This window comes from Lissotriton vulgaris, chromosome 8 (assembly GCF_964263255.1).
Source record: "Lissotriton vulgaris chromosome 8, aLisVul1.2, whole genome shotgun sequence".
NCBI classification, from domain to species: Eukaryota; Metazoa; Chordata; class Amphibia; order Caudata; family Salamandridae; genus Lissotriton; species Lissotriton vulgaris.
In genome coordinates, this window is record NC_141696.1 from 855,067,492 (window position 1) to 855,078,187 (window position 10,696).

The following is a 10,696-nucleotide window of genomic DNA, read 5'->3' on the forward strand; positions in this document are numbered from 1 at the left end:
TGTGCCCCAGAGTTTTCTAGATAGGAGAGGATAGAGCTCTGCCTCAGCATATTGGTTTAGGTCCTTAACATTGAGTGTGAGAATCACTAAGTGGTCAGTCATGTAATCTTTAAATAGCTCCGTCTGTGCCAAGGGCATGGGCCATTTAGTCAATGTGGTACAATAGATGTGGGATGTGCAAGCTTGTCTAGTAACCAGGTCCAACAAGTCCCCATAACAAAAGGACCTAATGGCCAAATTAAACAAATAACTCATATTGTTCAAGAGAATAGCATTGTCCAGGATGGGTGTCTCCATGGAATTCCAAAGGTAGGGAGGAATCTTTGTGCACTCCCCCACCTCTGAACCCCCAAGGAGGAAAATAATGGAAGTTCATAGAGAACGAGTGTAAGTGGTAGGAGCGTTGCAGATCATGTAGCCGTCGCCCCCTCTGAATCTCTTGCTAGGGTAACCAGGACTGTCCCCCTCTCTCTAGAGATGGTGTCAGGGTCTGGTCAGAGTCCAGGTGGGGGAGATCATGGGCCCCCAGGACCGTGAGGCCCCCTTCTCTCACTGTCTTCCCTCCTGGTGCCGGGACCCTCCGGGGAAGAGTCCTTCAGGTTGAGTATACAGCAAACCTCGTACAGAGAGGGAAGGTGGTGGAACTTGCCCTCTAAGCAAAAAAACATTCGAAAGGGATGTCCCGAGGAGTAGGACACCCCCAGCTCTCTAAGGTGGGAGGTTACCGGCCGGAAGGCATTACGCTTCTGAAGGGTAGACGCTGCCAAATCCTGATACAGGAGGGTAGACTGGCCTAGATACTGGATTGGATGTTTGTCCCTGGCAGTCCTTAGGAGTTCCTTCTTGAGTGTAAAATCATGGACGCAAGTCAGGATGTCTGGGGCAGGTCCATCCGGGCCTCTCTGCGGTCCGACCCTGTGTGCGTGGTCTATCTTGATTTCTACCTCGGGCCAGCATCCAGGATTGCTCTAAATAGTTCAGATACGAAGGCGACAATGTCCTTTCCCTCTGCCCTGGAAGCGATGCCCCGGAGACAAATGCTTCTGGTTGAGTGGCATCTGCTGGTTCCTCGCAGCTCTAAGAGGGGGCCAGGTCTCCTGTGTGTGCCCCCGATGGGCAGAGAAGCATGCCCTTCACCTTCCTGCCTCTCTTAGTTTTCCCCGAAGCCATGGCGGGGAGGCAGTCGGTCCAACACCACTCGCTGGTGATAGGCAAAGGACAAGCCAGGGGCTGGAGCAGACGGAGGTGTGCCTGTGGCTTTGAATTGTAGGCTGGGGGGGGTCTGTAGGCTGGGGGGGTCCGGAGGTGCCCAGTAAGGATGCGGACCCCCGGATCGGTCACCCCATGGAGGGAGGTCAACAGGGAAGGGTGATCTGCCCCCTGCCATGGTCAGTGTCTGGATGCTCAGGCCTTTCCTATTCCCCTATATTCAGGCGCGAGAGGGCAGGCCTGGTTTAGGCAACAAGGGCCAGGGGACTCAAGGGGCTGAAGCGAGGCATCTGTCTCGATGTAAGGCTTGATCCGGTTATGAATTACTGAAGCTTTTGGGGCATATTCCAGTGCACTCATGGGCACAGGAGAGGGGCCCCTGCCGTCCACCCTGGGGCCCACTTATCAGGTCAGTATATCACTGGGGGGCCCCATCCACTAGTTCTGCAGCTGCTCCCCCCTCTCCTTACTTCTTGTCTGGGTTGGTCCCTCTGGGCTTGCTCTCAGGAATGACAAGCTCTGCACTCCCTGCTGCAGGCCCGATGCTCTGCCGGCCCAGTGGGCCTTCAGGTGTGCTCCTCTGGGCGTGAATGGACGAGGTCCCGCTCTCTGCTCTGCAGGTGATGCAGCACAAGCACAAATCCCACCTCAGGATTCTCCTCAGGGGTTGTTGCAGCCCGCAGGGGCCTTGGACAGTTCTATGGTGCAGAGCGGGAGACCAAGTCCCCAGGGAAATCTTCCATGGGGCGGGCCCGCACCGGTGTATCGGCGGTAGAGTTTACGGTCCCAGCGCTCCCAGTCGGTCCTTCAACTCTCCAGCCTAGTTGCAGCCGTCCGGAGACCCACACGTGGTCTTGCGTGTCTCTGCGTCCTTTTACCTGTCCAGGAGTCGGGGCAGCTGCTGAATTGGGCCGCCAGGTACCAGAGGTCAACTCGCTCACCACTGGGGAGCGGCGTCCACCTGCTCCAGGCTATTGTCAGTGAGGCTTTCCAGTGAGGATCGGAGAGGGACGAAAACGCATTTCAGCCATCCGCCATCTTGGCCATGCCCCATTTAACCTTAATTTAAACTCATTTTAACTCTTAATTTGTAAGTCTTGAAATGCATATTGAATTACTGTAAGGGACACAAAAATGTATATTTCTTGAATATATTTGCGGGAAATGGATTATTCCAGTTGAATTTGATTGCAGTGGTGTGTCACTGAACTAATTGTCAGATGTTGCAGTCATGTTCCACATACAAGTCTTTAAAAATCTACTAATATTCATTACTTTTTATTAATAAATGTAATACACAATATGGAAATAGAATCCACATTTTTCAATAATGGAGAGATCTTGACATGAGTTACCATTGTGCAACAGAGTTTATGTTCTATTTTTCAAAAAGTTTGTAAATAGATTTTCATAGGAGACAAATTAGGAAGAAGGAGAGTAAAGTAAAGGGAAATTCCTAGATTTGTTGAGCTGTATATCCTGCTTTTCCAAGTTTTGAGTTGTAGAAGGATTTTTAATTATAATGAAGGATCCTGGTTTGATATTATTATTTTTTTTAACATTATCGTCTGTATTTATCCATATTTATTTTTTGCCCATTTTATCCGCATTTATCCAAATTTATTTTGTGTTTTGCGTATAAATGAAGTTGAAAAACTACATTTCCATATTTGTATAACTGACAGACGCACACTTATACTGTGATGTTGGTCGTGTTTTAGCTATTTTAAGCTGTCAAATATTACATAACAATGCATCCAATACTAGCATATACTATAAATGAATGTTGACATATGGTGTTATTTAAAGACATTTCATCCTGTTTTTTATTTATCATGCTGTGCACCTGGTCAGCTGCTGTCCCTTAATTCAGGAAAGACAGCACAGAGAGTCACTTGAAAAGAGCACAATTTACTGCATTTATCCACTTTAAAAAATAAATGCAGACAGAACCCACATTGTTTTCTTCTGTATTTATCTGTAAAAATATGTAAAAACGGAAAACAGGGAGCCCTAATTATAATTATCCCTGCAATATTTACCTAATTTACCCTAAGTTAATTCTGGTGGTAGACTCTCAACAATTTTCCAGCTAAGGATTCATGTGAGAAGTTGGCTTGGTATATGATGTCTACTAATTAAAGTGGGCACCTTGCACCAGTCCAGACGACCCTTATGGTGATTTAAGAGTTCTCAAACAACCTTAGAAAGTTATCCATGTGGTAGCTGTGGAGAGCAGCCTTCAGACTTGAAAGAGTGAAAAGCAGCTTGTTTTACCAGAATACAATTATATAGTGTAGATTAAACGAAAGAGAACCACACAAAGTATTTATAAAAACATGTATTTATTATATAATACTCTCTAGTACGTTCCAGTATCTCCTACACGGAGATATACACAAAGCACACAATACTATTGCAAAGAAATCAATGTAAATAGCACTAATAAAAAGTGGGCCCCAGAGGGGGACCAAACCATATACTAAGAAAGTGGAATAAGAACCACGACTCGAGTCAGGACAATGTTGAGAAGACATAGAATTGCTGGGAGCCCAAGGAACTACCCAAGGAGTACATGTGCTGTGTGGGAACACAACCGCGTGCTCAGTACAAGTCTATGTGCAAGTCGCGGTTGGAGTTTTAATGATAAGGGACCCTTCCCAGTGGGCTTGTAAGAAATCCCATGGAAGACAGAAGGTGGGAGATCCACCCACCCATGCATACTGAAGAACCCAAGTTACCTATCCCAGGGAAGCCGGGTGCATAGTGACGAAGTTACCTTTGGAAACCACCATCGAACTCAGTGGAGGACTTCGAGAAAGTGCCACTGCTGAAAGGGAGAAGAATGTCCGGTGGAATCCAAATGTGGATTCTAGATGAAGAGTACCTGTAAGCAGAGTGGACATAGTCTGGGTCACTTAGAAGTGACCAGGGGCTCAGGATACGTATGCCCACTGATGTCGGGTGCTTCAGGATAGGTAGAGGGTGCTCTTGACACCGCGGCTGCGGGGACCAGGCGACATTGAGGACAACCAGGAGCTGGATGCAAGCGGTCCCACGAAGCATGGCGGGTGCTGAGGGATAGGTGTCCAGCAGGAGCACCAACAAGCCTTGGCAACAACAACCTACACAGGAAGTCAAGAAAGCGTACGGTTCGGACCAGCATGGAGACATAGAATTCGCAGTTTCACAAAACAGCAAGCCACAGAACACTTGGTGCAAGATGGATGAAGATCTTTGTAGAGAAAGTCGCCAGAGGTGGGGCTACTCAGAGCCCAATTCACTTGTCAAGGAATTGCCAACAAGCTCATGCACTTGCAAATACATGCGATGCACAGGGGTTCAGGTATTGCAGCCCCAACAAGGGCTACTAGCCTCAACCTTGGTGAGAGGGCAGATCGAGCCTCGAGGGACATAGAAACCCACCTCCTGTGGTGCTGGAACCTTCAGAGTCCATAGGAGCTCAGAATTGGCAGACTGGCCAGTAGTGTTGAGGTGCCTGCGAATGCAGAGGAATGACTCCTTTAATCCAAGGGTATTATCTTCAGTTGTCTTTGATTCTCCACAGGTTCGGCACGGATCCTGTATGTTGCACAGGCACAGATGATGCAGCAGTCTGAGAGGGAGACAGATTCAGGCCCAAACGAAGTCTAGAAAAGTCCAGAGTGCCCAGACGGTTGAAACGCTGTGGTTTCAGGTCTGAATCTTGTCCACAATGAATCAATGGTCATACAGCCAGGAAAGCCCTTAAGTACCCTAAGACAAGGGTTGGGAAGATTCAGGGGAGGGTCTGGACAGGGGGGAGGTTACACCCATGTCCTTTGTCCATTTTCGTGCCAGAGCGGGAGCCAACAGCTTGAACTAGACTATACACAGGTACAGCAAATGTGCACCTTGTGCAGACTTTCAGTAACTGGGAAGCTCACCCACCCAGCCCTAATACACTAAATCCTGTCTAGGAGTTTGTCACACCTCCCTGTGATAGGATGCCTATTGTTCTGCCTTCCCCTTCTAGAGCTTGGCACAGCAGCAGGAGGGCAGGAATGTGTCTCAGGTCGGCAGCATCCATTTTGTGCTGTGCGGGACTAGAAGGTAGTAGCAGGAACACTGAGAGCTTCACAGATTGCTCTACCGGTGGGTGGAATCATGCCTCCCACACCGATTACCAGTGTGAGAGTATGATTCCAACATGTTTGACACCAAACACAATACGGTTTGTGGCAGCCATTTTAGAGATGGCTATCATGCAGTCGCATAATTCCCCTCTAAATTCGTCAATGACTGCTTCACTGACAACCCGGAGAATAGACTCCGTAGGCTGCAGTGGTGTCCTGCTTATGCAGGGGCACCCTCTTACTTAGAACCAAGCACCCTGCCTTCAGGATTGTAAAGTCCTGCTATAGGGGTGACTTATATGTTTTAAGTGCAGTGACCCTTAGATATAGTAAACCTGTATCTTTAATAAGTGGAGCACACTTACTGGCAGCCACCCCTCTCATGAAGGTATCTACAGTGAGAAGGATGTCAGATTGTGAGACTATCGCATTCCCTGGTAAATGGTGGTATGGCAGGTTTCTTGCAAATGGAAAAGTGGAATCCCACAAGTGGAACTTACCTAAAGTTAGGTGCCTCAGTCTTCCCGGTGTATCGGCGAGGGTTAGCCCTGTGAGCACTGATTGTCAATATGAAGCTGGGAGACGGGCCCATACTCAGTAAGTAGTTTGCGTGCCAAGCTTCGACACGGAGCTTACTGCGTCCAAGGATGCTTGGGATTTGCACTCCGGGGGGGGGGGGAGGGGGAATGGAATTAAACCACTCACTGCCTGTGGTGTGAAGGAGAGGTGGCGGGCTCACAGTGGACAAAGCACAGAGTAAAATCAATGGCTGTGTCCCAAAAGGTATAAACTGAAAAAATAACAACTTCCAACAGTAAAATGTTGTAAAGAACAGGAGAAAGGCATTGTATCCTTACACCTGACTAATCAGGCAGTGTGACTCAATGCTATCAGGTATATCCTAGGACAAAGTCAGGTGATCATAGGTAGCCTTATAGCCCGAGCGAGCATCCCTCGTTGGCAGTTCCATGGTCTACAATTAAAATATATAGGATGAAGCTGGGTAAAGACAGAGGCACTCGCTCATGTCGTAGTGTTGTGGTCTTCACGAGTCAGATACTAGGAAAGGGCACGCATATTGGCATCCAGGGGAGCATAGCCCAGATCTACTGTGTCTAAGGTCCATATGGAAAATACCTTCAACTCACTTTTTGGCATCATGCTGGGAGGCAAACTGGTATGTCAACTTCCCAGGCTTGACCAGGGTATATATTGTCACTTAACCTTTGCTTGTCGCTTTCAAGCCTATAGACCCAGCGTTGTTCACAATGAAAGAGAACTGACTCTAAAGTACCTATACTGGTTGCATAGTTGGGCTTGTCAAACACCAGCCAGGTGATATCGTTCTTAGAGTGGACATGCTGCAAAAAATGTCTAGTCAGTTTTGTATTGTTTCTCTTACACCGCAAAGAGCTGCGGTGCTCAATGATCCTTGTGCGGACCTTGCGAGTAGTCATTCCAATGTAATTTAATCTGCATGGGCATCTCAATAAGTATATTACCCCCTCTGTGTTGCAATTTGTATGTCTGGGAAGTTACTATAGTGTCCGTAAGCCTAAATCAATCTGTGTAGTTGTTATAGTGTATGGGTATGCTGAGCATGACCCACATGGAAAGTGTCTCCTTACCAGTGGTAGGGACCACAGTGTGTTCTGTACTAACTGTGGTTGTTCGGTATGTGGTCTGGTATGGACTACCATATCTTTGATGTTTCTACTGTGTTTGAGTACAAAGAGTGGTCTATTCATGTATTTAGTACAGGCCAGTTTCTTGTCACAATCCTCTTCACTGTGTTGGTCAAGTGACTGTCGGTCCCTACACAGACTAACCTGTCATCACGTTGTTTGATGTGCCTACCTAGGAGGGCCTCTCTATTATTATTTCTGGCACGCTTAGCTCCTCGGTTGATTCAATTTTCTGGGTATGCTCTCTGGGATAGGTTAGTACTAAGTGTAGTCGTATGTTCTTTGAATTTTCATATTTCGGTGCAGTTTCTCCTTAGTCTCAGAAATTGCCCTACTGGCAGATTATCCCTTAATGCACAAGAGTGAAAGCTATTTTAGCTCAGAAGGGAGTTCCTATCCATGGGCTTGTTGTAGAGTTCTGAATGAGTACCACCGTCTGTGAGGTATAGCAAGAGATCCAGGAATGGTAGGGAGTCTTTGCTGTGTTCGCAGATAAATCTGAGATTGGTGTTCCTGGTGTTCACCTACCCTTAGAAAGCATGTAGTGTCTCTGTGTCACCTTCCCAGATCACCAAGATGTCATCTATATATCTCTTCCAAATTTTCAGGTTCTCTGTGTATGGATTGGATGGAGGGTAGATGCAAGACGTTTCAAAATTGTGCATGTATAGATTTGCTATGCTCGGGGCACAAATACTCCCCATTGAAGTACCATTAGTCTGCCAATACAGATATTCTTTGTACTGAAAAAAATCATCTTTCATTGCTATTGTTGCACACTCCAATATGAATAAGGTAGGTGTCATGTCTTCTCGTGTTCTAGAGCTAAGAAGATATGCAGTGGTCCTCAGTGTGTCACCTTGCGGGATGTTCGTGTATAGAGTCTCTACATCGTAGGAGACAAGTAAATGTTTAGTTGGATCGAAAGTAATGCCTGTCAATGTGTTCAGAACATGCTTTGTATCCTGGAGGTAGGATGGCATTTCTGACACACAAGGTCGCAGGAACCAATCCACGAATTGTGATAGGGGCTCGAAAAGGGAGCCAATTAACCCTGGGCGAAGTACTACGCTGCGCTCCTGTAATTTGCGAAGTTTGCGCTACTTTGTACTAAGCGAATTGCAAGTAGCACAGTGCTAACATGCGTAGCGGTCATTTTTTGCTTGTTTGCGGTCTTCAATGTCAAGTTGACGACCTCGAGCAAGCAAAATGACATCCCGGCTAGACTTTTTCCTTGTTCGCCATCAGCAACATCAAGTTGGCAATCACGAGCGTGGAAAATAAACCTCTCTGCAAGATTCTCAACGCAGGGAGGTCAGGTTTCTCATTGCGAGTGGTCGCGTATGCTCGAGACCGCTTGTGATGAGAAACTACCAGTCCACGTTGAGAAAGCTGCAGCTCGAGTGGAAATCTACTCGAGCGGCAGAAAACGACCGCTTGCACTGTGCAATAGTGCAGACAAGCATCCTGCACTCTGCAGTCAGTGCGAACAGCATTTTACACAGTACACTATGCAGTTTGCATACCTTCGCGTAGCTCGCGTAGTGCGAAGTGCACTTCGCGTAGCTACGCGTAGCACTACTACGCGAACTACGCCCAGGGTTAGAGCCGATCGCCGAAACTATTGGTGGTCTAGTTGATTTCTGAATCTTCTGGAGTATGTTGAAATATGGAACCTTGGGATGAGTGGGTTGTAAGAACTCAGATTCACTCTAGTGATCCAGCCTGCTTCATATCCTCTCTCTATCAGAGTCTTGATGGTTTTCTGTAGTCTCTGAGTTGGGTCATTTTGTAAATGTTGATACTACCCGTGATCACTCAGTTGCCGGAGACGTTTCTGATGGTAATCTGTGCTGTTCATGATCCCTATGGCTATAGTCTTGAGAGGGGTCAAGGTCTCATGGCTAAGATTGACTATTATGATGTATGACTCATCGAGGGCGGTGGATCCTTGGACATTGCTCCTCTTCACTTGTTGTTCAATCGCAGGGTTCCACTGTATATGTGGTCTCTCCAAGTATATTTGGTCTGGCTGTGTTGCCCTGGTTCTTTGTCTTCTTCTACCGCTTTTGCCTCGGCCCTGTGGATACTCTGCCAGGAAGAAAGACTGCTGTGCTGCTGAAGGACTGCCACTCTGCTGTACTGCCGCTTTGAAAGAACTAATGCCCTGCTGCCTTCTTGCCTGGCTGAGTTGGACTGGATCTGCGTCTCTTGAGCTCAGAAGCCAGAGTGACTCCATTGGCTAGATGGCTGTCCTCCTCATCTAAATCCTCATGGACATAACAGGCTTCCAACAACGTTCACTCTGCACCTGGACTCATCTATGAGTCTATCCTACCAAGTGGTGCCACCCCAAACCTGGACCCTCAGAAGTGCACCTAAAGTGCATCCATGAGCAGCCTAGTAGCAAATCCAAAACAATACAGGAATTCGCACACCAGCCTCGACGCTTCTTGGAATTTACACATCGCATCGGCTGCATGGCGCATCTTTGACTTGGATCCGCACAATGCTCTGTAACCTGGATTTCAGGTACTCTGTCAGTAAACCTAACTGGATCCCTGTAGCCATCCAACGTGTCATCGCAGATGGCCTGAACTTGTGACGTTTTCCTGGTCTGGCGTGACGAGATAGGCACAATTGGCTCTTTGCGCTGGTTGTTGCTATTTTGACCTAAAACTTAAAAAATTGAATAGACTCCAGTTCTACTAATTGGATGCTTGTCATTTTGGTCTTGATTATTTATTAAACTGAGCTCTATTTTTCTAACCTGGTGTGGGAACTTTTTGTGTTTTTTTCATTGCCTTACTGTTTGAAGTGTTGCACAAATACTTTACACACTGCCATCATGTTAGGCCTGACTGCTCTGTGCCCATCTAGTAGAGGATTAAACACAGACTAATTGGGTGGTTGCCTATGCCTTTCCCTGACAAGGACTGTGGCTGCTGCTTGACCAGGGCTCACTCCCAATCAACCAGTAACCCATTTTCTAATACTACATGACACCCAAACAGTGCCAGAAAGCCAACACTTAGCCCGTTGCCCCAGAGATAGCACGGCCCACCACTCAGAACAGCTGCAACCAGGATCTTTTCCGCGGTGCTCCTAAATCAAGGCAGCCAAGCCTGTGACTGTATGGGAGCAGTTAGAACCTGACTTGACCTGCCACCATACCAGAGACCAGCATCCGGCCCAGACACGTGGGAATTGGATTAAACAAAGATCTTCTCCCCCATGCAAAATAATTTAATCCGGAGATCATCTTTCAGGGTAGACAGTCCAGCCTGATGCATACAGCCCTCCCAAAGCTAGACATAATGGTCAAACCTAAGCTGACCTAGTTCCACCCTTCAAAGACAGTTTGGAGCACTAAACTACACAGTAATGCAAGGGGGGTCCCCTAAGCTATCGCAAAGCCATACTTGTAAAACATTCTGACCGATTTGAAAGGATACTACCACTGATACAGGAAACCAAGACCTCACCTCACATACTTAAAGGGGAACATATATATACACAAGTCTATTGAGATCCAGGGCACTACTGGCCACTTAGACTCACCAAAGGAGGATGGCCCGCATCCGCTGGCACAAATACGTAGGTAGGGCCAGATCAACCCTCTCACACCACTGACCCCCATATGGCCCCTACCACACCAACAGACAGTCACAAAGCGCCACAATGTGA